The sequence below is a fragment of the Pan paniscus genome, chromosome 15 (assembly GCF_029289425.2).
Source record: "Pan paniscus chromosome 15, NHGRI_mPanPan1-v2.0_pri, whole genome shotgun sequence".
NCBI classification, from domain to species: domain Eukaryota; kingdom Metazoa; phylum Chordata; class Mammalia; order Primates; family Hominidae; genus Pan; species Pan paniscus.
Window position 1 is genome coordinate 39,350,827 of NC_073264.2, and position 6,608 is coordinate 39,357,434.

The following is a 6,608-nucleotide window of genomic DNA, read 5'->3' on the forward strand; positions in this document are numbered from 1 at the left end:
TTCCACCATAAAGATACATGCACATGTATGGTTCACTGGAGCACTACTTACAATAGCAAAACCATGGAGTCAACTTAAATGTCCAAAAGTGGTGGACTTGATAAAGAAAATGTGATACATATATACTGTGGAATACTATGCAGCCATAAATAAGAATTAAATCATATCTTTTGCAGTAACATGCATGAAGCTGCAGGCCATTATTCTAAGCTAATTAACACAGGAGCAGAAAACCAAATACTGCATGTTGTCACTTGTAAGTGAGAGCTAAACATTGACTACATGGACACAAAGAAGGGAAAAATAGACACTAGGGCTTACTTGAGGGTGGAGGGTGGGAAGAAGAGATAGGAGATTAAAAAATCTACCTGTGAGGTACCATGCACATTACCTGGGTGACAAAATGATCTGTAGGCCAAACCCCCCGACATGAAATTCACTCATGTAACAAACCTGCATATGTACACCCTGTTCATATAAATAACTTGGAAGAAAAAACATACAGGTAAATATTATTTACAACTGTAACTCAGGTCCACCAATTTATTAGCTGTGCGACCTTGGGAGGATCACATAACTCTTCTGAGGCTCAGTTTGTTCAACTGTAAAATTGATTGAACAGTTTTCAGGCTCATTATGACAATGAATGAGATTCTGTATTTAAGTGGTAGGTATTTAATTAATATTAGCTGTTACCAACACTATTATTACTACAGTTTTGGGAAGGAGCCAGCAAGAACAGTCCTCTTCCCTGACTAAAGGTGGAACCAACTGAGGAAAAGACTTCTTTGTCTATTTCTAATGATTCCTCTGTAAATAAAATGTACCAAACCAGTCACCAACACAGCTGGACAGGGACAAGACTCTTACCTTGGAAAGAGGATAGGGATAGAGTAGAACATACCATCCCACTAGACAGGGATGCTTCAGAAGAGAGAGCCCAGAGGACATGAGTCATGCATTCACAGATGCTTCTAAACTCACCTATTCCTTCTACCCTGGAGGTGTGAACAAGGGGGATGAGAAAAGCTGAAATCCCTCCAGGTGGAAACACAAGAGGTAGGGGCATTGAGATTTCTCCCTAAATATTATTATGAGCTTGATGGCAATGATTTTAGGAAATTGATGATTTTATAGCTTAAAAATTTTATTACTACAATACTTGTATATTTATAATTTAGTGTGTGCATATATATATATTTATTTCCCATATATATATATATAATTTCTCATTCCTTCTCCTTTGATATTTTTTCTACTGTGGTAAATTGAACTATTTGACTCCCAATTATTACCTTTTTCCCACTAAAAAATTACATGTTGACTGGGTGCAGTGGCTCACACCTATAATCCCAGAACTTTGGGAGGCCGAGATGGGTGGATCACGAGGTCAGGAGATCAAGGCCAGCCTGGCTAACGTGGTGAAACGCCGTCTCTACTAAAAATACAAAAAAATTAGCCGGGCGTGGTGGTGGGCACCTGTAGTCCCAGCTACTTGGGAGGCTGAGGCAGGAGAATGGCATGAATCCAGCAGGCAGAGCTTGCAGTGAGCCGAGATCGCACCACTGCACTCCAGTCTGGGCGACAGAGCGAGACTCCATCTCAGAAAAAGAAAAAAAAAATTCACGTTTACCCTTTGCCACAAATTTTGTATTACCTTCCCCATAGGTGAAGTATACTTTTCCATCCCATTAGCTTTGTCCATGGCCATTTGACGTGGGTTGGTCAGTGGAACGGTTGTAGATGTGAGGCAAGCGGCATCTGAACAGAAGCTTTAAATGAGCTTGTGTGATTTTTCTCCCTTTACCCTTAACATTTCCCTCTACCATGGGAACACCATGCCCTAGGCAGTGGCCACTCCTTAATTCTGGATCTTGGGACAAGTAGCCATACAAGGATGGCCCACTGGACCTAGTGCAGCCCAGTGAAGTCCATATCTGGTTACCTATGTAACCAACATGTCTGCAGCTGACCTGCATCACTCATGTAAAGGAATAAATATTGTAAGCTACTATAATTTTTGGGTTGTAAGTAGCATAACACAATTGACTAAACAGTACACCATTTGTTCTTAACAGAGTCTTGACCAGACAGCTTGAAGGGTCATGATCTCAGATGAGAGGCAAGGAGAGCAGTCAAAGCTCAGGACTAGCTCATACAAAACCTGTGCAAGTGTGCTGTGTCAGTCCCACACCTAGTAACCTGTTCCTAGCATAATGGTGACAGCCAGGTTTCTCACTGAGACTATTAACACTTTTTGTGTTTGACAAGAGTAGGCAAGGTCAAACACTGGCAGGTGCTGAAGTGTTACATATACTGCCAGAAGCAGCGCCATTCATACATACATTCCAAAGGAGGGTTTTCTTAAAGTGAATCTCCTTAAGTTCTAGTAAGTGCATGCCAGTCACAGGTATACTAAATTGTCTTAGCCCTCTTGCATAATATAATGTAACATGTAAACATTACAAATGTGCAATTGCAAAGTGGATTATCACAAATAGACTAAATCTTATTACAATAAAACATTATAATGGAGTGCTTATGACCCTAAAGATTTCTAAAACCTAATAATGGCCAATTTATTTTGAGAAATATTAAAATAAAATTTGATGCTTTGTTGCTTTGTATAGTGGAATTTAACTAACTTTTTTTTTCCTTTTTGGGGGGCAATGTACAGCAGAGTGACTAAAGGTGCAGGCTTTTAATGAGCTAACATCAGTCATTTCAAGTCCTGGCCACTCCATGTCCTAACTTTATATTCTTGGGCAAGCCACTTACACTGAGCGGTGTTTCACCTTCCCCATCTGCAAAGTAAGAAAAACAGAAACTTCCATAACAACGTTGTAATAAGGACTGTATGAGAGTATATATGGAAAGCATTTATCCCACTGCTAGAATATTGTAAGCACTAGATATTTGTAGACATATTTTTACTGTCATTCTTGCCATGAATATGTGTAAAGCACAAGCAACATTCAGTCTTTTTTAAAGTTTCAGCTTTTCATACTTCCAAATGATAAAATGTGCATAAAATTTTATCAAAAACCAGAATCCTCCTATCATAACAGGAAAAATATGGAGAAAAAGGAAATTCTGTTTTGTTTTGACAAAAGACAAGGCAATAATTTCCGTAAATATTCAACAACTGACATTGGAACATTTCACAATGTCACTGCAATTTAGTAATAATTATACTAGTTACACTGTATAGCACTTAATCTTTTTAAGATATTTTGCCAACTGCTTTTTTAATCCTCATAGCTATTTTATTATAGAAGTTATTTACATGTGTCATATCCTTGCTATCATTCTCTATCAAAATTAATGATGTTTTTACAAATAATCAATATTGAAAACTTCCACATCAGATACTATCAATGTTTTATATTTTTCTTCACACCTACTTCACTTTCTTCTAGAAGCTTGGATTTTTAATAAGAACAACCTAGATTTAAGCTAGCTCATTTCTTTAAAACTTTCTGTTATTCAATATAAATCATATAGAGAAAAATATGAAAATATTAATATGAATACTCACGTATGCACATCCAGATTTTTTATACTTAACATTTTTCCATGTTTGGCTTTTTAAAAAAACAAAAAACCAGAAATAAAGCTGAGGTCCTTTGTGTAACTTTCCTTCTTTTCTTTCTGCTATTCTCTAAATGCACCTGCTCTTCCTGAATTTGCTATAGTTTTTCATTCTTTTAAACTGCATGGAAATGTTACATATATTAATTATTATGATACAAATTCCATTTTTTCTCAATATCTTATTTGGAAATTTATTGACGTTCACTATTGTAGAGCTACACTGTCCATCTGAACTGTTATATAATATTCCTTTGAGCAAATGACAGTTCATCTATTTTCAGATTCATGTTTGTAACTGTTTGCAATTTAGCAGATACTGTTGTTTTTGCTCTTATGCCCTTGGCACTCACTTCTCCAGACTGAAGGCTGCTTCCTGTGGACACCTGCAGCACTCTGCTGAAAGGTGTCTGTTCTGGCATGCTCAGAGCACACTCAGCTCACTTGCAGGGCAAGTTGAAATGCCAGAGAGACTGAAGCAGCTTTCATTCAATGATAGGCTGGGATTTGGTGGATAAATACCCTACCTGTTTTTACACCTATTGTGAGACAACTCTGAGGTATTTTCCCCACCAGTACTTGCCTCACATCCCATGGTGATAATTTGTTGATTCTGCACCCTTGGGTTTCCTGTCTTTTCCTATCTCATATCTCCACTTCCCCACTCATCCTTTTCTGAGATCACCTCCCAAATAAATTATAGGCATACCTTGGAAATATTATAAGTTTGGTTCCAGACCATCACAATAAAGCAAATATCACAATAAAGAGAGTCAAATGAATTGTTTGGCTTCCCAATGCATTTAAAAGTCATGCTTACACTATACTGTAATCTATTAAGTGTTGATTATTGATTATAAGACATAATCAATAGCATTATGTCTAAAAATAGACATACTTTAATTTAAAATACCTTATTGCAAAAAAAAAAAAATGCTAACAATTATTGGAGCCTTCAGCAAGTAGTAATCTTTTTGTTGGTGGAGGATGTTGCCTCAATGTTGATGACTTCTGATGAGTAGGGTGGTGGTTACTGAAGGTTGGGGGTGGTGGGGGTTGTGGCAATTGCTTAAAAAAAGGCAACAATTGCGGCTGGGTGTGGTGGCTCACGCCTGTAATCCCAGCACTTTGGGAGGCCGAGGCGGGCAGATCGCCAGGTCAGGAGATCGAGACCATCCTAGCTAACAGTGAAACCCTGTCTCTACTAAAAATACAAAAAAATTAACCGGGCGTGGTGGCGGGCGCCTGTAGTCCCCAGCTACTTGGGTGGCTGAGCCAGGAAAATGGCGTGAACCCGGAAGGCGGAGCTTGCAGCGAGCGGAGATCGATCCACTGCACTCCAGCCTGGGCGACAGAGCAAGACTCCTTCTCAAAACAAACAAACAAACAAACAAACAAAAAAGAGGCAACAATGAAGTTTTCCACATCAATTGACTCTTCTTTACATGGAAGATTTTTGTGTGGTATATGATACTATTTGACAGCATTTTATGCACAGTAGAACTTCTTTTAAAATTGGATTCAGTCCTCTCAAAACTGGCTTCTGCTTTATCAACTAACTTTATGGAATAGTTTAAATCCTTGATTGTTATTTCAACAATATTCACAACATCTTCCCCAGATGCTATTCTTGATATTCTTGACATGCCATCTCAAGAAACCACTTTCTTTGCTCATCCATAAGAAGCAACTCCCAATTTGTTCAAGTTTTATCATGAGATTTCAGCAATTCAGATACATCTTCAGGATCCACTTCCAATTCTGGTTCTCTTGCTATTTCCACCACACCTGCAGTTACTTTCCCTACTGAAGTCTTGAACCCCTCAAAGTCATTCATGAGGGTTGGAATGAACTTCTTCCAAACTCCTGTTAATGTTTATATTTTGACCTCTTCCTGTGAATCATAAATGTTCCCTTTGGCATCTAGAATTGTGAATCCTTTTCAGAAGATTTTAACTGACTTTTCCCAGATCCACCAGAAGAATTACAATCTATGTCAGCTATGGTCTTACAAAATGTATTTCTTAAATAATAAGAATTGAAGTTGAAATTATGCTTGATCCATGGACTGCAGACAGATCTTGTGTTAGCAGGCATGAAAACAAGATCAATTTCTTTGTATATGTCTATCAGAACTCTTGGGCAACCAAGTGTATTGTCAATGAGCAGCAATATTCTGAAAGGAATTATTTTTTTCCAAGCATTAGATCTCAGCAATGGGCTTAAAATATTCAGTAAACCATGCTTTCAACAGATGTGCTGTCATCCAGGCTTTTGTCCATCTATAAAGCATGGTAGAGTAGAGTTAGCATAATTGTCAAGGGCAATAGGATTAGCAGAATGGTAAATGATCATTGGCTTCAACTTAAAGTCACCACCTGCATTAGACCCTAACAGGAGAGTTCATCTCCATTGAAAATCTGTTTAGTGTTGCAACCTGCAAGAATAACTTTAGCCTGATCTGAATAATTTGCTATAGCTTCTATATCAGCACTTGCTGCTTTACATTGCATTTTTTATGCTATGGAAACAGCTTCTTTCCTTAAACTTCATGAACCTCTGCTATGTCAAACTTTTCTTCTGCAACTTCTTGACCTCTCTCTACCTTGATAGAATTGAAGAGAAGTAGGGCCTTGCTCTGGATTAGGCTTTGGCTTAGGAGGATGTTGTGGTTGATTTGATCTTTTATTGACAACTAAAACTTTCTCCATATTAGTAATAAGGTTGTTTCACTTTTTTATTATTTGTGTGTTTACTGGAATAGCCCTTTTAATTTTATTCCAGAAATTTTCCTTTGTATTCATAACTTGGCTGTTTGGTGCAGGAGGCTCAGTTTTCAGTCTACTTTGGCTTTTGGCATACCTTCCTCAAAACTAAGCTTAATCCTTTCTAGATTTTTATTCAAAGTGAGAGATGTGCAACCCTTTCTTCTTCTTGAACACTTTCTTGAACACTTGAGACCATTGCAGGGTTATTAATTGGCCTAATTTCAACATTGTTGTGTCTCAGGGATTACA